This window comes from Montipora foliosa, unplaced genomic scaffold (genome assembly GCF_036669935.1).
Source record: "Montipora foliosa isolate CH-2021 unplaced genomic scaffold, ASM3666993v2 scaffold_78, whole genome shotgun sequence".
NCBI lineage: Eukaryota > Metazoa > Cnidaria > Anthozoa > Scleractinia > Acroporidae > Montipora > Montipora foliosa.
Window position 1 is genome coordinate 15,076 of NW_027179826.1, and position 25,814 is coordinate 40,889.

The 25,814-nt window shown below is 49.2% G+C and overlaps 24 non-coding genes and 2 pseudogenes across 24 annotated transcripts; 17 read left to right on the forward strand and 9 right to left on the reverse strand.

Moving 5' to 3' along the window:
• Positions 1 to 899: 899 nt before the first annotated feature.
• Positions 900 to 1,018, reverse strand: LOC137990328 (5S ribosomal RNA). The gene has a single exon (XR_011121317.1). It is a non-coding gene; the product is annotated as a 5S ribosomal RNA (ribosomal RNA).
• Positions 1,019 to 1,285: 267 nt separating this feature from the next.
• LOC137990323 (U2 spliceosomal RNA) lies at positions 1,286 to 1,477 on the forward strand. Its single transcript, XR_011121313.1, has one exon. It is a non-coding gene; the product is annotated as a U2 spliceosomal RNA (small nuclear RNA).
• Positions 1,478 to 1,671: 194 nt separating this feature from the next.
• On the forward strand, positions 1,672 to 1,835 carry LOC137990303 (U1 spliceosomal RNA). Its single transcript, XR_011121293.1, has one exon. It is a non-coding gene; the product is annotated as a U1 spliceosomal RNA (small nuclear RNA).
• A 1,012-nt stretch (positions 1,836 to 2,847) lies between these two features.
• Positions 2,848 to 2,976, reverse strand: LOC137990295 (5S ribosomal RNA; annotated as a pseudogene).
• A 275-nt stretch (positions 2,977 to 3,251) lies between these two features.
• On the forward strand, positions 3,252 to 3,450 carry LOC137990279 (U2 spliceosomal RNA). The gene has a single exon (XR_011121273.1). It is a non-coding gene; the product is annotated as a U2 spliceosomal RNA (small nuclear RNA).
• A 202-nt stretch (positions 3,451 to 3,652) lies between these two features.
• Positions 3,653 to 3,825, forward strand: LOC137990315 (U1 spliceosomal RNA). The gene has a single exon (XR_011121305.1). It is a non-coding gene; the product is annotated as a U1 spliceosomal RNA (small nuclear RNA).
• A 1,018-nt stretch (positions 3,826 to 4,843) lies between these two features.
• LOC137990283 (5S ribosomal RNA) lies at positions 4,844 to 4,962 on the reverse strand. Its single transcript, XR_011121276.1, has one exon. It is a non-coding gene; the product is annotated as a 5S ribosomal RNA (ribosomal RNA).
• Positions 4,963 to 5,228: 266 nt separating this feature from the next.
• LOC137990280 (U2 spliceosomal RNA) lies at positions 5,229 to 5,413 on the forward strand. Its single transcript, XR_011121274.1, has one exon. It is a non-coding gene; the product is annotated as a U2 spliceosomal RNA (small nuclear RNA).
• Positions 5,414 to 5,612: 199 nt separating this feature from the next.
• On the forward strand, positions 5,613 to 5,779 carry LOC137990314 (U1 spliceosomal RNA). Its single transcript, XR_011121304.1, has one exon. It is a non-coding gene; the product is annotated as a U1 spliceosomal RNA (small nuclear RNA).
• Positions 5,780 to 6,769: 990 nt separating this feature from the next.
• LOC137990284 (5S ribosomal RNA) lies at positions 6,770 to 6,888 on the reverse strand. Its single transcript, XR_011121277.1, has one exon. It is a non-coding gene; the product is annotated as a 5S ribosomal RNA (ribosomal RNA).
• A 272-nt stretch (positions 6,889 to 7,160) lies between these two features.
• Positions 7,161 to 7,354, forward strand: LOC137990327 (U2 spliceosomal RNA). The gene has a single exon (XR_011121316.1). It is a non-coding gene; the product is annotated as a U2 spliceosomal RNA (small nuclear RNA).
• Positions 7,355 to 7,548: 194 nt separating this feature from the next.
• On the forward strand, positions 7,549 to 7,712 carry LOC137990304 (U1 spliceosomal RNA). Its single transcript, XR_011121294.1, has one exon. It is a non-coding gene; the product is annotated as a U1 spliceosomal RNA (small nuclear RNA).
• A 976-nt stretch (positions 7,713 to 8,688) lies between these two features.
• Positions 8,689 to 8,807, reverse strand: LOC137990285 (5S ribosomal RNA). Its single transcript, XR_011121278.1, has one exon. It is a non-coding gene; the product is annotated as a 5S ribosomal RNA (ribosomal RNA).
• A 267-nt stretch (positions 8,808 to 9,074) lies between these two features.
• Positions 9,075 to 9,266, forward strand: LOC137990319 (U2 spliceosomal RNA). The gene has a single exon (XR_011121309.1). It is a non-coding gene; the product is annotated as a U2 spliceosomal RNA (small nuclear RNA).
• A 5,639-nt stretch (positions 9,267 to 14,905) lies between these two features.
• LOC137990281 (U2 spliceosomal RNA) lies at positions 14,906 to 15,096 on the forward strand. Its single transcript, XR_011121275.1, has one exon. It is a non-coding gene; the product is annotated as a U2 spliceosomal RNA (small nuclear RNA).
• Positions 15,097 to 15,290: 194 nt separating this feature from the next.
• Positions 15,291 to 15,454, forward strand: LOC137990306 (U1 spliceosomal RNA). Its single transcript, XR_011121296.1, has one exon. It is a non-coding gene; the product is annotated as a U1 spliceosomal RNA (small nuclear RNA).
• Positions 15,455 to 16,430: 976 nt separating this feature from the next.
• On the reverse strand, positions 16,431 to 16,549 carry LOC137990286 (5S ribosomal RNA). Its single transcript, XR_011121279.1, has one exon. It is a non-coding gene; the product is annotated as a 5S ribosomal RNA (ribosomal RNA).
• Positions 16,550 to 16,816: 267 nt separating this feature from the next.
• Positions 16,817 to 17,009, forward strand: LOC137990326 (U2 spliceosomal RNA). The gene has a single exon (XR_011121315.1). It is a non-coding gene; the product is annotated as a U2 spliceosomal RNA (small nuclear RNA).
• Positions 17,010 to 17,211: 202 nt separating this feature from the next.
• LOC137990310 (U1 spliceosomal RNA) lies at positions 17,212 to 17,374 on the forward strand. Its single transcript, XR_011121300.1, has one exon. It is a non-coding gene; the product is annotated as a U1 spliceosomal RNA (small nuclear RNA).
• A 980-nt stretch (positions 17,375 to 18,354) lies between these two features.
• On the reverse strand, positions 18,355 to 18,471 carry LOC137990292 (5S ribosomal RNA). The gene has a single exon (XR_011121285.1). It is a non-coding gene; the product is annotated as a 5S ribosomal RNA (ribosomal RNA).
• A 267-nt stretch (positions 18,472 to 18,738) lies between these two features.
• On the forward strand, positions 18,739 to 18,930 carry LOC137990320 (U2 spliceosomal RNA). Its single transcript, XR_011121310.1, has one exon. It is a non-coding gene; the product is annotated as a U2 spliceosomal RNA (small nuclear RNA).
• A 195-nt stretch (positions 18,931 to 19,125) lies between these two features.
• On the forward strand, positions 19,126 to 19,289 carry LOC137990307 (U1 spliceosomal RNA). The gene has a single exon (XR_011121297.1). It is a non-coding gene; the product is annotated as a U1 spliceosomal RNA (small nuclear RNA).
• Positions 19,290 to 20,266: 977 nt separating this feature from the next.
• Positions 20,267 to 20,385, reverse strand: LOC137990287 (5S ribosomal RNA). The gene has a single exon (XR_011121280.1). It is a non-coding gene; the product is annotated as a 5S ribosomal RNA (ribosomal RNA).
• Positions 20,386 to 20,653: 268 nt separating this feature from the next.
• On the forward strand, positions 20,654 to 20,845 carry LOC137990321 (U2 spliceosomal RNA). The gene has a single exon (XR_011121311.1). It is a non-coding gene; the product is annotated as a U2 spliceosomal RNA (small nuclear RNA).
• Positions 20,846 to 22,201: 1,356 nt separating this feature from the next.
• Positions 22,202 to 22,320, reverse strand: LOC137990296 (5S ribosomal RNA; annotated as a pseudogene).
• Positions 22,321 to 22,588: 268 nt separating this feature from the next.
• On the forward strand, positions 22,589 to 22,783 carry LOC137990331 (U2 spliceosomal RNA). Its single transcript, XR_011121320.1, has one exon. It is a non-coding gene; the product is annotated as a U2 spliceosomal RNA (small nuclear RNA).
• The last annotated feature ends 3,031 nt before the right edge of the window (positions 22,784 to 25,814 follow it).

The window sequence follows — 25,814 nt, forward strand, 5'->3', positions numbered from 1 at the left end:
ATGCGGTGGCGGTGTAAGGACTAAGGAAGGTGAGTTGTATTTGTGAATTCCACTGCTGAAATTGTAGGTGAATGTTCCGTACTTGGTGCACTGCAAAACTGTGATTTTATTTCTTTCATTCTTGGCCGTAGAGAGAGCGAGAGGACGTGTTTATTTCAGCCGCATCGATTTCCATCGATAGACGAGTGAGACAAGAAAATGCCAGCGGGTCGAGCTCTTATCCTCGTGCATCGTTTCGAAAACGTAAGTGGATGTGTGTTTGTACTGCTCCATCGCGATAGATTTCTTTTGCGTTGTGTTATGTTGCGTTCTGGAGAGCCCGTTTTGCATTGAGTAACTGAGGACCCGCCAGATCAGTTGGCGTTACATTTCTGTGGCCAACACTTGTGGTTTCTCTATGTTATCAGTTAATTGGATTGTTATCATAAAAAGTAAATCTTTCATGGTCAGGATAGTGTCTTATCGGCCCTTTGAATACGTACTGTCCGTGTTGAGCAGGAACAGTAAGACTTTGAAGTGCGCTACGTCACGTAAGTCACGTTTCGCAGGATCAATGTTGTAGTGTTGTAGCCTTCGTTGTATGCATATCATCCGGGCTAGGTTAACTTCCATCTAATGCATAACAGTGCATGCATTTTTTACTTGTCGTATCCTGTTCTTTGCTCACACGAAAAGATACGTTTCATGTCATAAACGTTGGATTGATAAGATCTCGCGCGCACGCGCTCCCTTGGGATACAAGTTCCACTTTCTCGTGTGAACTATTTTGTTTTTGTTGTATGTCTCATCTTTGACATATCGTTGGCATGTTGTGTGTTCAAAAACCTGGTTTGGAATGTTCTTTCATAAAGGAAACTGAGATTTTTTGAGATAATCAAGTGTACAGAAGGAAAAAGGGAAGCCTACAACACGGGGTATTCCCAGGCGGTCTCCCATCCAAGTACTAACCCCGCCCGACAGGGCTTAACTTCGGTGATCGGACGAGAACCGGTGTTTTCCCTGTGGTATGGTCGTAGACAAGTAATTCGCCGTGAAAATTAACTTTGTTATAAGGGAAAATAAAAACGAGGTCAGAGCAAGCACAATGTGCATTTGTCCTCTTGCCGTCAACGCAAGTGCCATGCAATGCTGGTCCTGCTGCCCACTGTACAAGGGCGATCGTTGTGTGCGCCTCGCTTTCAGGTTGGCTTTGGGCATTCCTTCCTTGGCACGGATTGTAATCGGACCACCATATCTCGTGGCCATGAGACTGGGAGCACCTTGTCCGCTGTGAGCATTTACGGGCATCGCTTCTCGGCCTTTTGGCTAAGATCAAGTGTAGTATCTGTTCTTATCAGCTTAATATCTGATACGCGGCTCATCGAGCAGCTCATATATTAAACTGATTTTTGGAACTGGGCCGTGGAAAAGAGGCTTGCCTCGTCCCGGCCACGGGTTGCCTCGGTATAGCACTACCTCCGAGCGTGGCCCACTTCCCTCTGGGGAAGAAATAATCAAGTGAAAGCAGAACAAATGACCAAGCAACCAACCTTCACATTCTCTTCTCTTTTCTAGGTAGCATAGCAGCGAGTGGACAGCACGACACGACCGGACGAGGAGCACGTGACCCCCATTACCACATGGTATGCGCAGACAAGTTGCGTTTTGCGGTTCCGGAGAGGTTGAAAAGGCATACTTACCTGACGCGGGAGGCACTGTGATCAGGGAGGCAGTCCTCTCAAGGTGAGGCTCTTTCATTGCACTTCGATTGGGTTGACCCTTGCGATTACCCCAAATGTGGGTAACTCGAGCGTATAATTTCTGGTAGTGGGGACCTGCGTTCGCGCTAGTCCCCGCACCAAACCCCGGTGGCAAATTTGGCTAATGTGAAGGTTTGTTGGTAACGTTTCAGGCAGGGCAGGGAAGGAGCTGCGGTGGCGGTGTAAGGACTAAGGAAGGTGAGTTGTATTTGTGAATTCCACTGCTGAAATTGTAGGTGAATGTTCCGTACTTTGGTGCACTTCCAAAACTGTGATTTTATTTCTTTCATTCTTGGCCGGAGAGAGAGCGAGAGAAACGTGTTTTATTTCAGCCGCCATCGATTTCCATCGATAAGACGAGTGAGACAAGACAATGCCAGCGGGTCGAGCTCCTTTAACCTCGTGCAATCGTTTTCGAAAACGTCGTTGAAGTGTGGTGTTTTGTACTTGGCTGCTCCATCTCGATAGATTTCTTTGGCGTTGTGTTCTGGTTGCGTTCTGGTAGCCCGTTTTGCATTGTTAACTGAGGACCCGCCAGATCAGTTGGTGGCGTTACATTTCTGTGGCAACCACTTTGTGGTTTCTCTATGTTCCACATAATTTGATTGTTATCATAACAAGTAATTCTTTCATTGTCAGGATAAGTGGCGTATCGGGCCTTTGAATACCTACGGTCACGCGTGTTGAGCAGGGAACAGTAAGACTTTGAAGTGGCGCTACGTCACGTAAGTCACGTTTTCGCAGGATCAATGTTGTAAGTGTTGTAAAGCCCCCTCTTTGTTCGCATATCATCCTGGCTAGGTTAACCTTCCCTCTACTTGCATAACAGTTCATGCATTTTTTACTTGTCCGTAATCCTTTTTCTTTGCTCACACGAAAAGATACGTTTTCATGTCATAAACGTTGGATTGATAAGATCTCGCGCGCACGCGCTCCCTTTGGAATCACAAGTTCCACTTTCTCGTGTGAACTATTTTGTTTTTGTTGTATGTCTCCTCTTTGACATATCCTTTGGCATGTTGTGTGCAAAAAACCTGGTTTGGAATGTTCTTTCATTAAAGGAAACTGAGATTTTTTGAGATAATCAAGTTTACAGAAGGAAGAGGGAAGCCTACAACACGGGTTATTCCCAGGCGTCCTCACCATCCAAGTACTAGGAACCCCGCCCGACCGGGTTAGACTTTAACTTCGGTGATCGTACGAGAACCGGTGTTTTCCCTGTGGTATTGTCGTAGACAAGTCATTCGCCGTGAAAATTAACTTTGTTATAAGGGAAAATAAAAACGAGGTCAGAGCAAGCACAATGTGCAATTTTGTCCTCTTGCCGTCCACGCAAGGTGCCATGCAATGCTGGTCCTGCTGCCCACTGTACAATGGCGATCGTTGTCGCTCCGCCTCGCTTTCCAGTTGGCTTTGGGCATTCCTTCCGTGGCACGGATTTGGTAATCGGCCCACCATATCTCGGTGGCCATGAGACTGGGAACACCTTGTCCGCTTTGAGCAGTTACGGGCATCGCTTCTCTGCCGTTTGGCCTAAGCTCCAAGTGTATTATCTGTTCTTATCCGCTTAATATCTGATACGCTGCTCAAATCGAGCCCTCATATAATTAAACTTGATTTTTGGAACGGGGTGCCGTGGAAAAGAGGCTTTCCTCGTCCCGCCCACGGGTTGCCTCGGTATAGCACTACCTCCGAGCGTGGCCCACTTCCCTTCGGGGATCGAAAATAAATCAAGTGAAAGCAGAACAAATGACCAAGCAACCAACCTTCCACATTCCTCTTCTCTTTTCTAGGTATCATAGCAGCGAGTGGAAACAGCACGACACGACAGGACGAGGAGCACGTGACCCCCATTACCACATGGTATGCGCAGACAAGTTTGCGTTTTGCGGTTCCGGAGAGGTTGAAAAGGCATACTTACCTGACTCCGGAGGCACTGTGCTCAGGGAGGCAGTCCCTCTCAACGTGATCTTCTTTCATTGCACTTCGATTTGGTTGACGCCTGCGGATTACCCCAAATGTGGGTAACTCGAGCGTATAATGATAATTTCTGGTAGTGGTGACCTGCGTTCGCGCTATGTCCCAGCCCCAAACCCCGTTGGCAAAGTTTGGCTAATGGGAAGTTCTGTTGGTAACGTTGCAGTCAGGGCTGGAAGGAGTATGCGGTGGCGGTATAAGGACTAAGGAAGGTGAGTTGTATTTGGTGAATTCCACTGCTGAAATTGTAGGTGAAGGTTCCTTCCTTGGTGCACATGCAAAACTGTGATTTTATTTCTTTCATCCTTGGCCGTATAGAGAGCGAGAGGACTTGTTTATTTTTCAGCAGAGCCGCATCGATTTACCATCGATAACCGAGTGAGACAAGAAAATGTCCAAGCGGGTACGAGCTCTTTATCCTCTTGCATCGTTTTCCGAAAACCGGTCAGTGGATGTGTGTTTGTTCTGCTCCATCGCGAATAGATTTCTTTTGCGTTGTGTTATGTTTGCGTTCCTGGAGAGCCCGTTTTGCAATTGAGTTAACTGATGACCCCCCAGATCAGTTTTGGCGTTACATTTCTGTGGCCAACCCTTTGTGGTTTTTTTTGTTCTCGTAATGTTATCAGTTAAGTGGATTTGTTATCAGAAAATGTAAATCTTTCATGTGTCATGAGAGTGTCTTAAGTCGGCCCGTTGAATACGTAATGTCCGGGTTGAGCCAGGGAACCAGTAACCCTTTGAAGTGCGCTACGTCACGTAAGTCACGTTTTCGCAGGATCAATGTTGTAGTGTTGTAGCCTTCGTTGTATGCATATCATCCGGGCTAGGTTAACTTCCATCTAATGCATAACAGTGCATGCATTTTTTACTTGTCGTATCCTGTTCTTTGCTCACACGAAAAGATACGTTTCATGTCATAAACGTTGGATTGATAAGATCTCGCGCGCACGCGCTCCCTTGGGAATACAAGTTCCACTTTCTCGTGTGAACTATTTTGTTTTTGTTGTATGTCTCATCTTTGACATATCGTTGGCATGTTGTGTTCAAAAAACCTGGTTTGGAATGTTCTTTCATTAAAGGAAACTGAGATTTTTTGAGATAATCAAGTGTACAGAAGGAAAAAGGGAAGCCTACAACACGGGGTATTCCCAGGCGGTCTCCCATCCAAGTACTAACCCCGCCCGACAGGGCTTAACTTCGGTGATCGGACGAGAACCGGTGTTTTCCCTGTGGTATGGTCGTAGACAAGTAATTCGCCGTGAAAATTAACTTTGTTATAAGGGAAAATAAAAACGAGGTCAGAGCAAGCACAATGTGCATTTGTCCTCTTGCCGTCAACGCAAGTGCCATGCAATGCTGGTCCTGCTGCCCACTGTACAAGGGCGATCGTTGTGTGCGCCTCGCTTTCAGGTTGGCTTTGGGCATTCCTTCCTTGGCACGGATTGTAATCGGACCACCATATCTCGTGGCCATGAGACTGGGAGCACCTTGTCCGCTGTGAGCATTTACGGGCATCCTTCTCGGCCTTTTGGCTAAGATCAAGTGGTCGGTTGGCAGACGTTTCTGATACGCTGCTCATCGAGCAGCTCATATATTAAACTGATTTTTTTTTAGTGGGCCTGTGGAAAAGAGGCTTGCCTCGTCCCGGCCACGGCGTGCCTCGGTATAGCACTACCTCCGAGCGTGGCCCACTTCCCTCTGGGGAAGAAATAATCAAGTGAAAGCAGAACAAATGACCAAGCAACCAACCTTCACATTCTCTTCTCTTTTCTAGGTAGCATAGCAGCGAGTGGACAGCACGACACGACAGGACGAGGAGACACGTGACCCCCCATTACCACATGGTCGTATGCGCAGACAAGTTGCGTTTTGCGGTTCCGGAGAGGTTGAAAAGGCATACTTACCTGACGCGGGAGGCACTGTGATCAGGGAGGCAGTCCTCTCAAGGTGAGGCTCTTTCATTGCACTTATTGGGTTGACCCTTGCGAAGTTACCCAAATGTGGGTAACTCGAGAGTAGTATCCTTTGGTGGTAGTGGGGACCTGCGTTCGCGCTAGTCCCCGCACCAAACCCCGGTGGCAAAGTTGGCAATGGGAAGGTTTGTTGGTAACGTTTCAGGCAGGGCAGGGAAGGAGATGCGGTGTCCGTTTGTAAGGACTAAGGAAGGTGAGTTGTATTTGTGAATTCCACTGCTGAAATTGTAGGTGAATTTGTCCGTACTTGGTGCACTGCAAAACTGTGATTTTATTTCTTTCATTCTTGGCCGTAGAGAGAGCGAGAGGACGTGTTTATTTCAGCCGCATCGATTTCCATCGATAGACGAGTGAGACAAGAAAATGCCAGCGGGTCGAGCTCTTATCCTCGTGCATCGTTTCGAAAACGTAAGTGGATGTGTGTTTTTGTACTGCTCCATCGCGATAGATTTCTTTTGCGTTGTGTTATGTTGCGTTCTGGAGAGCCCGATGATTGCATTGAGTAACTGAGGTCCCTCCAGATCAGTTGAGGCGTTACATTTCTGTGGCCAACACTTTGTGGTTTCTCTATGTTATCAGTTAATTGGATTGTTATCAGGCAAAAAGTAAATCTTTCATGGTCAGGATAGTGGTCTTATCGGCCCTTTGAATACGTACTGTCCGTGTTGAGCAGGGAACAGTAAGACTTTGAAGTGCGCTACGTCACGTAAGTCACGTTTTTCGCAGGATCAATGTTTGTAGTGTTGTAGCCTTCGTTGTATGCATATCATCCGGGCTAGGTTAACTTCCATCTAATGCATAACAGTGCATGCATTTTTTACTTGTCGTATCCTGTTCTTTGCTCACACGAAAAGATACGTTTCATGTCATAAACGTTGGAAGTGATAAGATTCTCGCGCGCACGCGCTCCTTGGGAATACAAGTTCCACTTTCTCGTGTGAACTATTTTGTTTTTGTTGTATGTTTTCATCTTTGACATATCTTTGGCATGTTGTGTTCAAAAAACCTGGTTTGGAATGTTCTTTCATTAAAGGAAACTGAGATTTTTGAGATAATCAAGTGTACAGAAGGAAAAAGGGAAGCCTACAACACGGGGTATTCCCAGGCGGTCTCCCATCCAAGTACTAACCCCGCCCGACAGGGCTTAACTTCGGTGATCGGACGAGAACCGGTGTTTTCCCTGTGGTATGGTCGTAGACAAGTAATTCAAAGCCGTGAAAATTAACTTTGTTATAAGGGAAAATAAAAACGAGGTCAGAGCAAGCACAATGTGCATTTGTCCTCTTGCCGTCAACGCAAGTGCCATGCAATGCTGGTCCTGCTGCCCACTGTACAAGGGCGATCGTTGTGTGTGCGCCTCGCTTTCAGGTTGGCTTTGGGCATTTGTTCCTTGGCACGGATTGTAATCGGACCACCATATCTCGTGGCCATGAGACTGGGAGCACCTTGTCCGCTGTGAGCATTTACGGGCATCGCTTCTCGGCCTTTTGGCTAAGATCAAGTGTAGTATCTGTTCTTATCAGCTTAATATCTGATACGCGCTGCTCATCGAGCAGCTCATATATTAAACTGATTTTTGGAACTGGGCCGTGGAAAAGAGGCTTGCCTCGTCCCGGCCACGGGTTGCCTCGGTATAGCACTACCTCCGAGCGTGGCCCACTTCCCTCTGGGGAAGAAATAATCAAGTGAAAGCAGAACAAATGACCAAGCAACCAACCTTCACATTCTCTTCTCTTTTCTAGGTAGCATAGCAGCGAGTGGACAGCACGACACGACAGGACGAGGAGCACGTGACCCCCATTACCACATGGTATGCGCAGACAAGTTGCGTTTTGCGGTTCCGGAGAGGTTGAAAAGGCATACTTACCTGACGCGGGAGGCACTGTGATCAGGGAGGCAGTCCTCTCAAGGTGAGGCTCTTTCATTGCACTTCGATTGGGTTGACCCTTGCGATTACCCCAAATGTGGGTAACTCGAGCGTATAATTTCTGGTAGTGGGGACCTGCGTTCGCGCTAGTCCCCGCACCAAACCCCGGTGGCAAAGTTGGCTAATGGGAAGGTTTGTTGGTAACGTTTCAGGCAGGGCAGGGAAGGAGATGCGGTGGCGGTGTAAGGACTAAGGAAGGTGAGTTGTATTTGTGAATTCCACTGCTGAAATTGTAGGTGAATGTTCCGTACTTGGTGCACTGCAAAACTGTGATTTTATTTCTTTCATTCTTGGCCGTAGAGAGAGCGAGAGGACGTGTTTATTTCAGCCGCATCGATTTCCATCGATAGACGAGTGAGACAAGAAAATGCCAGCGGGTCGAGCTCTTATCCTCGTGCATCGTTTCGAAAACGTAAGTGGATGTGTGTTTGTACTGCTCCATCGCGATAGATTTCTTTTGCGTTGTGTTATGTTGCGTTCTGGAGAGCCCGTTTTGCATTGAGTAACTGAGGACCCGCCAGATCAGTTGGCGTTACATTTCTGTGGCCAACACTTTGTGGTTTCTCTATGTTATCAGTTAATTGGATTGTTATCATAAAAAGTAAATCTTTCATGGTCAGGATAGTGTCTTATCGGCCCTTTGAATACGTACTGTCCGTGTTGAGCAGGGAACAGTAAGACTTTGAAGTGCGCTACGTCACGTAAGTCACGTTTTCGCAGGATCAATGTTGTAGTGTTGTAGCCTTCGTTGTATGCATATCATCCGGGCTAGGTTAACTTCCATCTAATGCATAACAGTGCATGCATTTTTTACTTGTCGTATCCTGTTCTTTGCTCACACGAAAAGATACGTTTCATGTCATAAACGTTGGATTGATAAGATCTCGCGCGCACGCGCTCCCTTGGGAATACAAGTTCCACTTTCTCGTGTGAACTATTTTGTTTTTGTTGTATGTCTCATCTTTGACATATCGTTGGCATGTTGTGTTCAAAAAACCTGGTTTGGAATGTTCTTTCATTAAAGGAAACTGAGATTTTTTGAGATAATCAAGTGTACAGAAGGAAAAAGGGAAGCCTACAACACGGGGTATTCCCAGGCGGTCTCCCATCCAAGTACTAACCCCGCCCGACAGGGCTTAACTTCGGTGATCGGACGAGAACCGGTGTTTTCCCTGTGGTATGGTCGTAGACAAGTAATTCGCCGTGAAAATTAACTTTGTTATAAGGGAAAATAAAAACGAGGTCAGAGCAAGCACAATGTGCATTTGTCCTCTTGCCGTCAACGCAAGTGCCATGCAATGCTGGTCCTGCTGCCCACTGTACAAGGGCGATCGTTGTGTGCGCCTCGCTTTCAGGTTGGCTTTGGGCATTCCTTCCTTGGCACGGATTGTAATCGGACCACCATATCTCGTGGCCATGAGACTGGGAGCACCTTGTCCGCTGTGAGCATTTACGGGCATCGCTTCTCGGCCTTTTGGCTAAGATCAAGTGTAGTATCTGTTCTTATCAGCTTAATATCTGATACGCTGCTCATCGAGCAGCTCATATATTAAACTGATTTTTGGAACTGGGCCGTGGAAAAGAGGCTTGCCTCGTCCCGGCCACGGGTTGCCTCGGTATAGCACTACCTCCGAGCGTGGCCCACTTCCCTCTGGGGAAGAAATAATCAAGTGAAAGCAGAACAAATGACCAAGCAACCAACCTTCACATTTCTCTTCTCTTTTCTAGGTAGCATAGCAGCGAGTGGACAGCACGACACGACAGGACGAGGAGCACGTGACCCCCATTACCACATGGTATGCGCAGACAAGTTGCGTTTTTGCGGTTCCGGAGAGGTTGAAAAGGCATACTTACCTGACGCGGGTTTTTATTATCTGCCAGGTTCGTGCCTTTCCTTGTGGTACGCGTAAGTTCCGTATTGGAATTGGAGTGTGGGGACAAGCGTTTTTGGGATTTGTGGTAAGATTTTTGATTCCTGAGTTTTACTGGTGACCCTCCTGGGGACTTATGCTTGGCGTCCTGCCATAACCCAGGGTAGCCAGTCTTTCTGTTCCCTTCCTGGGAGCTTTGCTTTCCGGGGGGACTGTTTTTTCTCTTTTTCCCTTTTCATCATGCCTCTTGCGGCCTTTAAGAGGACAGTAGTCCTCGACCTTTCCGATGTTCCAACCTCTGTTCCCAGGGCGGAACTTGTTACAGCCATCAAGGGAAAGTTCACCCCCTTTGTGATTGACAGTATTCAGTTTGTTCCCGTAAAACTGGTTCAGATTACTTTCGCTGACCCAAAATGTAAAAATATTGTTGAAGGTTATGATTTTGTCACTTTAGCTGGTGCTAAGTGCAAAGTCATGTATGCTGGGCCTCGAGCTCAAAATGTTATGTTGTATCACTATCCCTTTGAGGAGAGTGATGATCGCCTCCGGCCCTACTTTTCCTCGTACGGGAAGGTGGAGACGATAAGGCACCAGCATTACCCGGGTGACCCTGCAATCTGCACTGGAGCCCGTATCATCAAAATGGTTCGTTCTGGCCGGATCCCTCGTAATCTGGACATTGCTGGATATAAATGTAAGGTGTGGTATGTGGGTCAGCCGGCCGAATGTGATATCTGTCGTGGGGAACACCTCACCAAAAACTGTGACTTGCGCGGGAAGTGCCGCAGGTGTCGGGAGCCTGGTCACATGGCCAGGGATTGCCCAACCCCCCCAATGCCTGGGGGAACCCACCATCTTCGCCTGCGACCCCCGCCCATCCGTCCGCTTCACTTGTTGTTGGTGCCACTCCCCCGGAGTCGCTGCCTCCCCTCCTGGATGTCAGTTCTGGTCCTGAGGACCTTCCCACTTCTCCTGCAAGCTCTGACCATGAGGACTCTGGGGACGAGGGGGTAACCCTTCGTCCTCCTGCCCCCACGCAACCTGGTATTTCAAGTTGGGGTTCCCACACCGACCTCAGGGACAATGAGTTATCCCCCCTGGTACTCCACCCATGGCCTCTCCTGCCACCAGTAAATGTTAAGGAGGGTGCGGCCCTCCCTAAAACGGTAATGGTGGGTCCTCGACGCGCGTGCAGGTGGCTGCCTCCCCCGCCGCTGCGTCTGATGGTTTGGCTGCGCCACAGAGTAATACAATGTTAACACTAGTAGTAACGTAGTTGGTGTAATGGACAATACTACTATAGTTAATGGAAAAGAAATGGAAATGGATAATAGTAATAATGTAGTTACTGGAAAAGAAATGACAAATAATGCTGTAGTTAATGGAAAAGAAATGGAAATGGATAATAGTAATAATGGAAAAGAAATGGATACGAATGATAATGAACTAGTTAATGAGACTGAATACAGTCAAAGTATATTTAGTGACGATGACCCTTTAACGGGCATCAATGTAACCCCTGTAAATACCCCACAGGTTCTATCTCTGTCTCCCGTAATGGTTAACGAGGTCGAGCTGACTGATTCACCAGTCACTAAGCGTGGACTTTCGGATGTTGAGGCTTCCTCTGATGATCAGGTCAAGTCTAAGAAGAAAGCGAAGAAACCTCTTCCTGGTTCTGCGGTCCCCGGCCGCTCGAAGTCTGGAAAGGGCAGGGAGTCTGGGAGGGCTGTTCATTCTGGCCTTCCCTCCTTGGCTCCCCCTGCCCCGGTTCGGAGCCGTCGCTCCTAGTTGTGCTGTCTCTCTCTTTCTTCTCAGTTATGGCTCTCTCTATCCTCTCCTTAAACACCAATGGTCTCAGGGACTCGTCCAAGCGCGCTGGTGTTCTGCACTGGTTACGTTCCTTTCCTCAGGTCCCTGACATTGTCTGCCTACAAGAGGGCCCACTGCTCTTCAGACAGTGAATGTCAGTCTGGTTTCGTTCATCTGGTTTTAATGCAGTTGCTTCTGTTGGCTCTGCACACTCTTGTGGTTGCATCATTTTATTCCGCCCCACGGTCACCCTTACGAGCTCTTGGTGTGACACCGCTGGGCGTGTTGTTTTTTGCCACTTTACCCATTCTGGGCACCCGTTTCGTATCTGCTGTCTCTACGCCCCCAATCGCAACCCAGCCCGTGACGACTTCCTGGACGACGTCTCGTCTTGGGTTGATCCCACCTATCCGACCTTCCTTGCCGGGGACTTTAACACTGTGTTCGACCGCGCCCTCGATCGTCGGGGCTCCAATGTCTCTGACACTTCCCGCGAAAGTACTGCTACCTTAAAACGTCTTTTTGACTCCTGCTGTTGTCTGGACATTTGGAGGCACCTGCATCCTTCCGATTCTGCCTTCTCTTGGACTCGCTCAGACGGCCTTATGGCCTCCCGTATTGATCTCATTGGTGCCCCGTACTCCTGTTACCATCAGTCTTGACTTGCGATATTATTCCTTGTCCGTTTTCGGATCACTGTGGTGTGGTGCTTTCTTGTAGTGTCCCAGACATTGCTGCTCCTGGGACAGTTTCTGGAAGCTCAACATTTCTGTCCTCAATGATGAGGACTATATCCAGCATATCACTAATTTTTGGTCCGTTTGGAGGCAGTCCATGCTGTCCTTCCCGTCACTAGCTAAGTGGTGGGATAAGGGCAAGAGCCAAATCAAAGGCCTCACAATTAAATATTGCGCTGAGCGCTCGAAAGAAAACATCGCAGTGTCGAGACCTCCTTGGCCGACTAGCTGGGCATCTTAAGAACCGTGTTGATGCCGGTTTCACCTCCTGTGTTGAGCCGTACCATTCTACCCTGTCTGCCCTTGCTGCCCTAGACCTCGAGGCAGCTCGGGGAGCCCAAGTCCGTGCTCGGGCCAATGGGTTGAGGAAGGTGAAACCTCCTCGGCCTTTTTCTTCCGTCTGGAAAAGAAGCGTGCCGCCGACCGACTTATTTCAGCACTTCGATGCGATGATGGCACAGTGGTCTCGAGTTCAAAGGACCTATGCCAGGCTTTTGCTTCCTTTTATTCTAACTTGTTTAGTGCCGAGCCTACTGACGGGGACGTGGCTCTTTCCCTGCTCGACGCCCTCACCTCCACCTTGTCCGCCGACCAGGCTCAACAGTGTGATGGTCCTCTCCAGTCGGAGGAGTGTTATACTGCTTTATGTGGGATGGCTCGAGGCAAGACCCCGGGCTTGGATGGCCTCCCTATGGAGTTTTATGTCAAATTCTGGCCGGTGCTCGGACAGGACCTCGTGCTCGTCCTGAACTCATGTTATGAGGCTGGCACTCTCAGCCTCTCTCAGCGTCGAGGCATCATTTCTCTCATCTTTAAGACGGGTGACCGGCTGAACCCTCGTAACTGGCGGCCAATTTCCCTCCTTAGTGTGGACTACAAGCTCGCTGCCCGCGTCATCGCTGGGCGTCTCCTGAAGGTTATTCATGCCGTGGTGGCTGAGGATCAAACCTGTGGTGTCCCCGGTCGTTATATTGGTGAGAACGTCGCTTATCTCCGAGACATGGTCCATTACGCCACGCAATCCGGGTCTCCTTGTGCCATCCTCTCGCTCGACCAAGAAAAAGCGTTTGATCGCGTTGATTGGTCCTTTCTGCATGCCACCCTCTGCAGAATGGGTTTCCAAACCTCCTTTCTGCGCTGGATCCGCCTTTTCTATAATGCTGTTCAGAGTGCTGTCATTGTTAACGGTCATGTCTCAAACTTTTTCAGTCTCACACGGGGGGTGCGTCAAGGCTGCCCCCTCGCACCTTTGCTGTATGTTATGGTCGCTGAGGTCTTGGCCGCCAATATTCGAGCAAATCCCGCCATTACTGGACCTTTGCTGCCTGGACTGCCCTCACCGCTCTCTCCAATTTCCCAGTACGCGGATGACACATCGCTCATCTTGTCCTCCGATGCCTCCATTAGGGCTGTTTTTGACACCTACACAAGGTATGAGCTTGGTTCTGGATCCAAGCTCAACCTGACAAAGTCTCGCGGCTTGTGGCTGGGGTCTTGGGCTGGCCGAACTGACCCCCCTGTCCCTCTCGACTGGACATCTTCTAAGCTTAAAATCCTCGGAGTCTTCATTGGCCCGCATGACATTGATGAACTAATTGGCGGCCTCGGATAGAGGCTGTGGAACGCGTCCTCTCCTCCTGGCGTCAGCGCTCCTTGTCTTTTCATGGCAAGGCTTTGGTCATCAATTGCCTGGCCCTCGCCAGGGTTTGGTATGTGGCATCCCTGGTCCACATGCCCCCCTGGGTACTTAAAGAACTTAACTCCCTTGTTTTCTCATTCTTCTGGAAAACCAAGCGGGAGCTCGTTGCACGTGCTGTGGTCGTTCAGCCCACATCGCTGGGAGGTTTCTCGGTGGTGGACATTAAGCTCAAGGTTTGGTCGCTTCTGGGTCAGTGGGTCAAACGGTCTACTTTGTCCTCGTCAAGCTGGTCCTCCTTTGTGTCGTACTGGTTTCAATCGTGTTTTGCTGCCTCCTCTCTTGATGTTTTCTCCCGTCCCGCTGCCTTCGACAGGTCCCTGTTACCGCCATTTTACTCCTCTTTGCTTTTGGCCTGGGAGTCGCTTGGTGGCTCTTTTTCCCCCTCCCGGGGAACTTTGGTTTTCGCATCCTCTGACCCTCACGTTGTCGCCTCCGTGGCTTTTTTTCTCTGCCAAAGTCGGTTACCAGTTTCTTTTATCCTGTTCCTCTGTCACACCGCACTGTGTAGTTAAGTTCTTTCCCTCCTTTGGGGACCTTTACTGGTATGATACGTGGCGCCAGTTCCACTTCTTTGATTTTGACCGCTTTGTTGTTGATTTCTCCTGGAAGGTAGCTCATGGTGTGATTTACACTGCTGAGCGTCTTCTCTCTTTTGGTTTATCTGTCTCCTCCGCTTGTTTTTGTGGTCCTGTCGTCGAGTCACTGTCGCATTTGCTCTTTGTGTGTCCCCTTGCTCAAAGTGTTGTTGGTTGGCTACAGTCCCTCCTTTTTCATTTCTCGCCTATGTGTCCTGTGCTTGAGCGTCGCCATTTACTTTTTGGTTTCAATTCCACTGAGCTTCACGCAGTGCCCAAAGTCTTCAGTTACCTGTTGTGTGCCTGTAAGTTTCACATCTGGCTGGCCCGCAATGACTACCGCTTTCGTTCTGTCAACCTGGGGCCCTCGCCGTCATTGAGGGAGCAAAGGCCCGTGTCAAGTTCCACCTCCCCTTGCTCTTCAAGCGTTTTTCAACCCGGAGACGTCGACGTTATTTTGCCCGCCAGTGGGGGGCGGATGGAGTCATCGCCTCTATGTTTCCAACAAGCTCGTTTTTCGCTTCGGGCCACCTGCTTAATTCACCCTCTGTACCACCTGATTTGCTTAGTTTTATTTCGCCTCTGTCGCCTAATACTGGTGACCAATGCCTCAGGCGTTGGATGAGTCTGTCGACTGGTGACCTTTGGTCTGCCATTCACCGCTGCTCATCGAGCAGCTCATATATTAAACTGATTTTTGGAACTGGGCCGTGGAAAAGAGGCTTGCCTCGTCCCGGCCACGGGTTGCCTCGGTATAGCACTACCTCCGAGCGTGGCCCACTTCCCTCTGGGGAAGAAATAATCAAGTGAAAGCAGAACAAATGACCAAGCAACCAACCTTCACATTCTCTTCTCTTTTCTAGGTAGCATAGCAGCGAGTGGACAGCACGACACGACAGGACGAGGAGCACGTGACCCCCATTACCACATGGTATGCGCAGACAAGTTGCGTTTTGCGGTTCCGGAGAGGTTGAAAAGGCATACTTACCTGACGCGGGAGGCACTGTGATCAGGGAGGCAGTCCTCTCAAGGTGAGGCTCTTTCATTGCACTTCGATTGGGTTGACCCTTGCGATTACCCCAAATGTGGGTAACTCGAGCGTATAATTTCTGGTAGTGGGGACCTGCGTTCGCGCTAGTCCCCGCACCAAACCCCGGTGGCAAAGTTGGCTAATGGGAAGGTTTGTTGGTAACGTTTCAGGCAGGGCAGGGAAGGAGATGCGGTGGCGGTGTAAGGACTAAGGAAGGTGAGTTGTATTTGTGAATTCCACTGCTGAAATTGTAGGTGAATGTTCCGTACTTGGTGCACTGCAAAACTGTGATTTTATTTCTTTCATTCTTGGCCGTAGAGAGAGCGAGAGGACGTGTTTATTTCAGCCGCATCGATTTCCATCGATAGACGAGTGAGACAAGAAAATGCCAGCGGGTCGAGCTCTTATCCTCGTGCATCGTTTCGAAAACGTAAGTGGATGTGTGTTTGTACTGCTCCATCGCGATAGATTTCTTTTGCGTTGTGTTATGTTGCGTTCTGGAGAGCCCGTTTTGCATTGAGTAACTGAGGACCCGCCAGATCAGTTGGCGTTACATTTCTGTGGCCAACACTTTGTGGTTTCTCTATGTTATCAGTTAATTGGATTGTTATCATAAAAAGTAAATCTTTCATGGTCAGGATAGTGTCTTATCGGCCCTTTGAATACGTACTGTCCGTGTTGAGCAGGGAACAGTAAGACTTTGAAGTGCGCTACGTCACGTAAGTCACGTTTTCGCAGGATCAATGTTGTAGTGTTGTAGCCTTCGTTGTATGCATATCATCCGGGCTAGGTTAACTTCCATCTAATGCATAACAGTGCATGCATTTTTTACTTGTCGTATCCTGTTCTTTGCTCACACGAAAAGATACGTTTCATGTCATAAACGTTGGATTGATAAGATCTCGCGCGCACGCGCTCCCTTGGGAATACAAGTTCCACTTTCTCGTGTGAACTATTTTGTTTTTGTTGTATGTCTCATCTTTGACATATCGTTGGCATGTTGTGTTCAAAAAACCTGGTTTGGAATGTTCTTTCATTAAAGGAAACTGAGATTTTTTGAGATAATCAAGTGTACAGAAGGAAAAAGGGAAGCCTACAACACGGGGTATTCCCAGGCGGTCTCCCATCCAAGTACTAACCCCGCCCGACAGGGCTTAACTTCGGTGATCGGACGAGAACCGGTGTTTTCCCTGTGGTATGGTCGTAGACAAGTAATTCGCCGTGAAAATTAACTTTGTTATAAGGGAAAATAAAAACGAGGTCAGAGCAAGCACAATGTGCATTTGTCCTCTTGCCGTCAACGCAAGTGCCATGCAATGCTGGTCCTGCTGCCCACTGTACAAGGGCGATCGTTGTGTGCGCCTCGCTTTCAGGTTGGCTTTGGGCATTCCTTCCTTGGCACGGATTGTAATCGGACCACCATATCTCGTGGCCATGAGACTGGGAGCACCTTGTCCGCTGTGAGCATTTACGGGCATCGCTTCTCGGCCCTTTTGGCTAAGATCAAGTGTAGTATCTGTTCTTATCAGCTTAATATCTGATACGCTGCTCATCGAGCAGCTCATATATTAAACTGATTTTTGGAACTGGGCCGTGGAAAAGAGGCTTGCCTCGTCCCGGCCACGGGTTGCCTCGGTATAGCACTACCTCCGAGCGTGGCCCACTTCCCTCGTTCTGGGGAAGAAATAATCAAGTGAAAGCAGAACAAATGACCAAGCAACCAACCTTCACATTCTCTTCTCTTTTCTAGGTAGCATAGCAGCGAGTGGGACAGCACGACACGACAGGACGAGGAGCACGTGACCCCCATTACCACATGGTATGCGCAGACAATGTTTGCGTTTTGCGGGTTCGGAGAGGTTGAAAAAGGCATACTTACCTGACGCGGGAGGCACTGTGATCAGGGAGGCAGTCCTCTCAAGGTGAGGCTCTTTCATTGCACTTCGATGGGTTGACCCTTGCGATTACCCCAAATGTGGGTAACTCGAGCGTATAATTTCTGGTAGTGGGGACCTGCGTTCGCGCTAGTCCCCCGCACCAAACCCCGGTGGCAAAGTTGGCTAATGGGAAGGTTTGTTGGTAACGTTTCAGGCAGGGCAGGGAAGGAGATGCGGTGGCGGTGTAAGGACTAAGGAAGGTGAGTTGTATTTGTGAATTCCACTGCTGAAATTGTAGGTGAATGTTCCGTACTTGGTGCACTGCAAAAACTGTGATTTTATTTCTTTCATTCTTGGCCGTAGAGAGAGCGAGAGGACGTGTTTATTTCAGCCGCATCGATTTCCATCGATAGACGAGTGAGACAAGAAATGCCAGCGGGTCGAGCTCTTATCCTCGTGCATCGTTTCGAAAACGTAAGTGGGATGTGTGTTTGTACTGCTCCATCGCGATAGATTTCTTTTGCGTTGTGTTATGTTGCGTTCTGGAGAGCCCGTTTTGCATTGAGTAACTGAGGACCCGCCAGATCAGTTGGCGTTACATTTCTGTGGCCAACACTTTGTGGTTTCTCTATGTTATCAGTTAATTGGATTGTTATCATAAAAAGTAAATCTTTCATGGTCAGGATAGTGTCTTATCGGCCCTTTGAATACGTACTGTCCGTGTTTGAGCAGGGAACAGTAAGACTTTGAAGTGCGCTACGTCACGTAAGTCACGTTTTCGCAGGATCAATGTTGTAGTGTTGTAGCCTTCGTTGTATGCATATCATCCGGGCTAGGTTAACTTCCATCTAATGCATAACAGTGCATGCATTTTTTACTTGTCGTATCCTGTTCTTTGCTCACACGAAAAGATACGTTTCATGTCATAAACGTTGGATTGATAAGATCTCGCGCGCACGCGCTCCCTTGGGAATACAAGTTCCACTTTCTCGTGTGAACTATTTTTGTTTTTGTTGTATGTCTCATCTTTGACATATCGTTGGCATGTTGTGTTCAAAAAACCTGGTTTGGAATGTTCTTTCATTAAAGGAAACTGAGATTTTTTGAGATAATCAAGTGTACAGAAGGAAAAAGGGAAGCCTACAACACGGGGTATTCCCAGGCGGTCTCCCATCCAAGTACTAACCGCCCGACAGGGCTAAACTTCGGTGATCGGACGAGAACCGGTGTTTTCCCTGTGGTATGGTCGTAGACAAGTAATTCGCCGTGAAAATTAACTTTGTTATAAGGGAAAATAAAAACGAGGTCAGAGCAAGCACAATGTGCATTTGTCCTCTTGCCGTCAACGCAAGTGCCATGCAATGCTGGTCCTGCTGCCCACTGTACAAGGGCGATCGTTGTGTGCGCCTCGCTTTCAGGTTGGCTTTGGGCATTCCTTCCTTGGCACGGATTGTAATCGGACCACCATATCTCGTGGCCATGAGACTGGGAGCACCTTGTCCGCTGTGAGCATTTACGGGCATCGCTTCTCGGCCTTTTGGCTAAGATCAAGTGTAGTATCTGTTCTTATCAGCTTAATATCTGATACGCTGCTCATCGAGCAGCTCATATATTAAACTGATTTTTGGAACTGGGCCGTGGAAAAGAGGCTTGCCTCGTCCCGGCCACGGGTTGCCTCGGTATAGCACTACCTCCGAGCGTGGCCCACTTCCCTCTGGGGAAGAAATAATCAAGTGAAAGCAGAACAAATGACCAAGCAACCAACCTTCACATTCTCTTCTCTTTTCTAGGTAGCATAGCAGCGAGTGGACAGCACGACACGACAGGACGAGGAGCACGTGACCCCCATTACCACATGGTATGCGCAGACAAGTTGCGTTTTTGCGGTTCCGGAGAGGTTGAAAAGGCATACTTACCTGACGCGGGAGGCACTGTGATCAGGGAGGCAGTCCTCTCAAGGTGAGGCTCTTTCATTGCACTTCGATTGGGTTGACCCTTGCGATTACCCCAAATGTGGGTAACTCGAGCGTATAATTTCTGGTAGTGGGGACCTGCGTTCGCGCTAGTCCCCGCACCAAACCCCGTGGCAAAGTTGGCTAATGGGAAGGTTTGTTGGTAACGTTTCAGGCAGGGCAGGGAAGGAGATGCGGTGGCGGTGTAAGGACTAAGGAAGGTGAGTGTATTTGTGAATTCCACTGCTGAAATTGTAGGTGAATGTTCCGTACTTGGTGCACTGCAAAACTGTGATTTTATTTCTTTCATTCTTGGCCGTAGAGAGAGCGAGAGGACGTGTTTATTTCAGCCGCATCGATTTCCATCGATAGACGAGTGAGAGACAAGAAATGCCAGCGGGTCGAGCTCTTATCCTCGTGCATCGTTTCGAAAACGTAAGTGGATGTGTGTTTGTACTGCTCCATCGCGATAGATTTCTTTTGCGTTGTGTTATGTTGCGTTCTGGAGAGCCCGTTTTGCATTGAGTAACTGAGGACCCGCCAGATCAGTTGGCGTTACATTTCTGTGGCCAACACTTTGTGGTTTCTCTATGTTATCAGTTAATTGGATTGTTATCATAAAAAGTAAATCTTTCATGTTCAGGATAGTGTCTTATCGGCCCTTTGAATACATACTGTCCGTGTTGAGCAGGGAACAGTAAGACTTTGAAGTGCGCTACGTCACGTAAGTCACGTTTTCGCAGGAAGATCAATGTTAAAGTGTTGTAGCCTTCGTTGTATACATATCATCCGGGCTAGGTTAACTTCCATCTAATGCATAACAGTGCATGCATTTTTTACTTGTCGTATCCTGTTCTTTGCTCACACGAAAAGATACGTTTCATGTCATAAACGTTGGATTGATAAGACCTCGCGCGCACGCGCTCCCTTGGGAATACAAGTTCCACTTTCTCGTGTGAACTATTTTGTTTTGTTGTATGTCTCATCTTTGACATATCGTTGGCATGTTGTGTTCCAAAAACCTGGTTTGCAATGTTCTTTCATTAAGGAAACTGAGATTTTTTTGAGATAATCAAGTGTACAGAAGGAAAAAGGGAAGCCTACAACACGGGGTATTCCCAGGCGGTCTCCCATCCAAGTACTAACCCCGCCCGACAGGGCTTAACTTCGGTGATCGGACGAGAACCGGTGTTTTCCCTGTGGTATGGTCGTAGACAAGTAATTTGCCGTGAAAATTAACTTTGTTATAAGGGGAAAATAAAAACGAGGTCAGAGCAAGCACAATGTGCATTTGTCCTCTTGCCGTCAACGCAAGTGCCATGCAATGCTGGTGCTGCTGCCCACTGTACAAGGGCGATCGTTGTGTGCGCCTCGCTTTCAGGTTGGCTTTGGGCATTCCTTCCTTGGCACGGATTGTAATCGGACCACCATATCTCGTGGCCATGAGACTGGGAGCACCTTGTCCGCTGTGAGCATTTACGGGCATCGCTTCTCGGCCTTTTGGCTAAGATCAAGTGTAGTATCTGTTCTTATCAGCTTAATATCTGATACGCTGCTCATCGAGCAGCTCATATATTAAACTGATTTTTGGAACTGGGCCGTGGAAAAGAGGCTTGCCTCGTCCCGGCCACGGGTTGCCTCGGTATAGCACTACCTCCGAGCGTGGCCCACTTCCCTCTGGGGAAGAAATAATCAAAGTGAAAGCAGAACAAATGACCAACCAAGCAACCAACCTTCACATTCTCTTCTCTTTTCTAGGTAGCATAGCAGCGAGTGGACAGCACGACACGACAGGACGAGGAGCACGTGACCCCCATTACCACATGGTATGCGCAGACAAGTTGCGTTTTGCGGTTCCGGAGAGGTTGAAAAGGCATACTTACCTGATGCGGGAGGCACTGTGATTCAGGGTTGCAGTCCGCTCAAGTGAGTGTCTCTTGCATTGCACTTCGTTGGGGGCTTGGCAGATTTGTCTTTGTTGGGTAACTGCGTATAATTTCTGGTAGTGGAAAGCTGCGTCCTTGCTAGTCCCCGCACCAAACCCTGCTGGCAAAGTATGGCTAATGGGAAGAGGTTTGTTGGTATTTTCCAGCTGAGATCAGGGAAGGTCCGCTGCGGCTCCGGTGTCGTCCCACAGGAAGGTGCGTTGCTTTGTGAATTCCACTGCTGAAATTGTAGGTGCTGTTCCGTACTTGGTGCACTGCAAAACTGTGATTTTATTTCTTTCAAGTCCGTGGCCGTAGAGAGAGGCGAGAGGACGTGTTCTATTTCGGCCGCATCGAGGTTCCATCCCGTTACCGTTTCCAATGAGACAATCCGTTCAGCGGGTAGCTATCCGTGATCTGCCTTTTGAAGTGTCTAATGTCGAAGTTGTACTGCTCCATCGAGTTTTCCTTTGGTTGTGTTATGTTGCGTTCGTCCCCGTTTTGCATTGAGTGAGTGAGGACCCGTGATCAAATGGCGTTCATTTCTGTGCTCTCCTTATGTTTCTCAACGTTATCAGTTAATTGGATTCCCGTCCTAAAAAGTAAATCTTTGTGGTCAGGATAGTGTCCTTATCGGCGTGTGTGGCATGCCTGTCAACCGTGTTGAGCAGGGATTTGTAAGACTTTGAAGTGCGCTACGTCACGTAAGTCACGTTTTCGCAGGTGTCAATGCTGTAGTGTTGTAGCCTTCGTTGTATGCATATCATCCGGGCTAGGTTAACTTCCTCGTAATGTAAGCAGGCCTGGGGTCTCCCACTCCAGTCCTGCTGTTCCGTGCATGCATTTTTTACTTGTCGTATCCTGAGTCTGTGCTCACACGAAAAGATACGTTTCCGTCATAAACGTTGGATTTTCTGATCGTCGCGCGCACGCGCCCCCCTGGGAATACAAGTTCCACTTTCGTCTGAACTATTTTGTTTTTGTTGTATGTCTCATCTTGACATATCGTTGGCATCAGTGTGTTCAAAAAACCTGGTTTGGAATGTTCTTTCATTAAAGGAAACTGAGATTTTTTGAGATAATCAAGTGTACTGAAGGAAAAAGGGAAGCCTACAACACGGGGTATTCCCAGGCGGTCTCCCATCCTGTACTAACCCCGCCCGACAGGGCTTAACTTGTGATCGGACGAGAACCGGAGATTTTCCCCTGTCCGTATGGTCGTAGACAAGTAATGTCGCCGTGAAAATTAACTTTGTTATAAGGGAAAATAAAAACGAGGTCAGAGCAAGCACAATGTGCATTTGTCCTCTTGCCGTCAACGCAAGTGCCATGCAATGCTTCCCCTGCTGCCCACTGTACAAGGGCGATCGTTGTGTGCGCCTCGCTTCAAGGTTGGCTTTGGGCATTCCTTCCTTGGCACGGATTGTAATCGGACCACCATATCTCGTGTCCATGAGACTGGGAGCACCTTGTCCGCTGTGAGCATTTATGGGCATCGCGCCTTTTCTAAGATCAAGTCCTATATCTGTTCTTATCAGCTTAATATCTGATACGCTGCTCATCCGCTGCTCATCGAGCAGCTCATATATTAAACTGATTTTTGGAACTGGGCCGTGGAAAAGAGGCTTGCCTCGTCCCGGCCACGGGTTGCCTCGGTATAGCACTACCTCCGAGCGTGGCCCACTTCCCTCTGGGGAAGAAATAATCAAGTGAAAGCAGAACAAATGACCAAGCAACCAACCTTCACATTCTCTTCTCTTTTCTAGGTAGCATAGCAGCGAGTGGACAGCACGACACGACAGGACGAGGAGCACGTGACCCCCATTACCACATGGTATGCGCAGACAAGTTGCGTTTTGCGGTTCCGGAGAGGTTGAAAAGGCATACTTACCTGACGCGGGCTATAGTTATCCTTTTTGGAGCTGCTTACGTTTGTGGTACGTACCTGGTTTTCCTTGTGAAGCCTTGCTGACCCTTGTGGTACCTTTTTGGGGAAACTTTCGTGGGAAGAAGATCAAGTACTGGGAAGTGTCAAGTCAGGATCTTGGTAAGACCTTCTCCTGTCTTTCTCGGTGACCCGCCTGGGGACTCATGCTGGACACCTCGTCCTAACCCAGGGTAAGCCGAGTCTTTCCTAGCTGTCTTCTTCTTGACCCTTGGGGTTCCTGTGTCCATTATGGTTCGTGCTCTTAAGCGCACTGTAGTGCTGGATATTTCTGGATTGCCGGCTACACTAAGCCGCTTTGATGTTGCCAAATTAATTGATGAACGTTTTGGCCGTAAATTTACAGTTAAGTCGGTGCAATTCATGCCCGGCAAGCGTGTGCAAGTTGCTTTTGAAGGCCCTGAGGCCAAAGCTGAGATCGAGCAGTTTGACCGTGTCACCATCGGTGACGTTGCATGTAATGTTGTTAGGAGTGGGCCGCGAGTACAGAATGTCCTCGTGTACCACTACCCTTTCGAAGAGGACAATGCTCCTCTGCTGGTTGTTTTGAGCGGGTTCGGGGAGGTGCGGGACATCCGTCATCAGCACTACCCTGATTTGGTAGGCCTGTCCACTGGTACCCGGGTTGTGAGAATGGTTCGCCGTTGCCGCATACCTCGTTCCCTGGATGTCGGTGGGTATGCGGTTAAGACATGGTATGTTGGGCAGCCGGCCGAATGTGACATCTGTCACGGGGCCCATGTCGCGAAGAATTGCCCGCTTAAAGGCAAGTGTCTGAATTGTAAGAAGGAGGGCCACATGGCCCGTGATTGCCCAAGCCCCCGCAATTCATGGGGCACTGCTCAGGTGTCTGGTGCTGCTCAAGGTGCCCCATCTCGCCAGGCCGTCGTGTCGGGGGAGGGCGCCTCTGCTGTTGGGGATGTCCAGGCCTCGTCGTCCATAGGTGTTGGTAGCTGGGCGTCTCTTGCTGATCTGCGTGACAATGAGTTGACGCCCCTGTCTGAGAACTCTGGGGATGACCCCGTCGAGTCCACCCCTCAGCTCTTTTCTGATTCCAGCGGGTCCTCTGGCCCGGTTTCTGATAATAGTATCATAGTTGGACATGGGGCCTCTGCCCCCAGTAGTGGTAATGGGGTTGTAAGTCATGGAGCCACTGGCCCCGTGCACCCCAGTAAGGATAATAGTACTAGTAGTTTTAATGTGCCTGGGGCTGTAAGTCATGTGGCCAGTGGCTCCATGCGCCTCAGTGGTGCCGACAGTGTTACTGGTAAGGATAGTTCTAATGATAGTGGTAGTGTAAGTGCAGGTGGGGTTGTAAGCCATGGAGCCACTGGCCCCGTGCACCCCAATAATGATAATAGTACTGGTAGTGTTAATGTGCCCGGGGCTGTAAGTCATGTGGCCAGTGGCTCCATGCGCCTCAGTGGTACCGATAGTGTTACTCCTAATGTAAGTGCAGGAGGGGTTGTAAGTCACGCTGCTGTTGGCTCCGTGCACCCCGGTCCTGCCCAAGATGTTCATAGTTCTGACGGTAGTATTGTTAGTACTGTTAGTGTGCCCGGGGTTGTAAGTCATGCTGCCAGTGGCTCCATGCACCCTGGTAATCCCAGTTCTGTTGAGGTGGAGATGGCCGAGGCGTCGACGGCCCGCAAGCGGGGCCACTCGTCTCTCTCGTCGGACGGTGATAGTGCCGGTGCCGTTCCTTCCCACAAGAAGGGCACTAAGAAAGGAGTGCGGAAGGTTGGGACCACTGGTCTGGTGCCCAAACCTGACTCTCACCGGGCAGCTCATTCCATGCCCGCCACGGTTCCGTCTGTTCCCCCCCGTACCCGCTCGAAATGAGTTTTGTTTTGTACTTCTGGACAACCATTATGGCTCTAACTGTTTTGTCCCTCAATGTCAATGGCTTACGGGATGATGCTAAGCGTGCTGGGGTTCTTAGATGGCTGCGGGCCTTGCCATCAGTACCAGATGTCATCTGCCTCCAGGAGGCACATTGCGTTTCCTTTTCCGAATGTCAGTCCTGGTTTCAGTCCTCTGGCTTTGACTTTTCCGTGTCGCCTGGCACAGTCAAGTCCTCGGGATGTGTCATGCTATTTCGACCGACAGTATCCTTCGTTGCCTCGTGGGCCGATGCAGAGGGCCGCTTCTTACATCTGGAGTTTTCGCTTCGGGGTGTGCGCTTTCGGGTTGCCTGTGTGTATGCCCCTAACCGTAACCCCGAGCGGGATCGTTTCCTTGAGTACGTTACAGACAATACGGACCCCAGTGTTCCCACAATCCTGGTCGGGGATTTTAATACTGTGTTTGACCGGTCTCTCGATCGTCGTGGCTCGGTTGTTGGTGACACTTCTCGTGAAAGCACTGCGGCCCTCACTCGGCTCTTCGATGACGTCTGCTGTTTAGACATTTGGCGCTACCTCCACCCATCCACGCCTGGTTTTACGTGGTCTAGGGCGGATGGGGGTCTCTCCTCTCGTATTGATCTGGTGGGCTGTCCTTTTGCATGGGTTCCGTCTGTGTCTGTTTGTGACATTTTGCCTTGTCCGTTCTCGGACCACTGTGCCATGTTCCTCTCTGTGTCTGTCCCGGACGCTGCTTCCCCCGGGCCTGGTTTGTGGAAACTGAACACGTCTGTTTTGGAAGAGGATGAGTACTTTCGTGCCGTCTCCGATCTTTGGGCTCAATGGAAACGCCGTAAAGCTGTCTGTCCCTCTTTGGCCAAATGGTGGGAAGATGGCAAGGCCATGATTAAGGGCTTCACCATCTCCTACT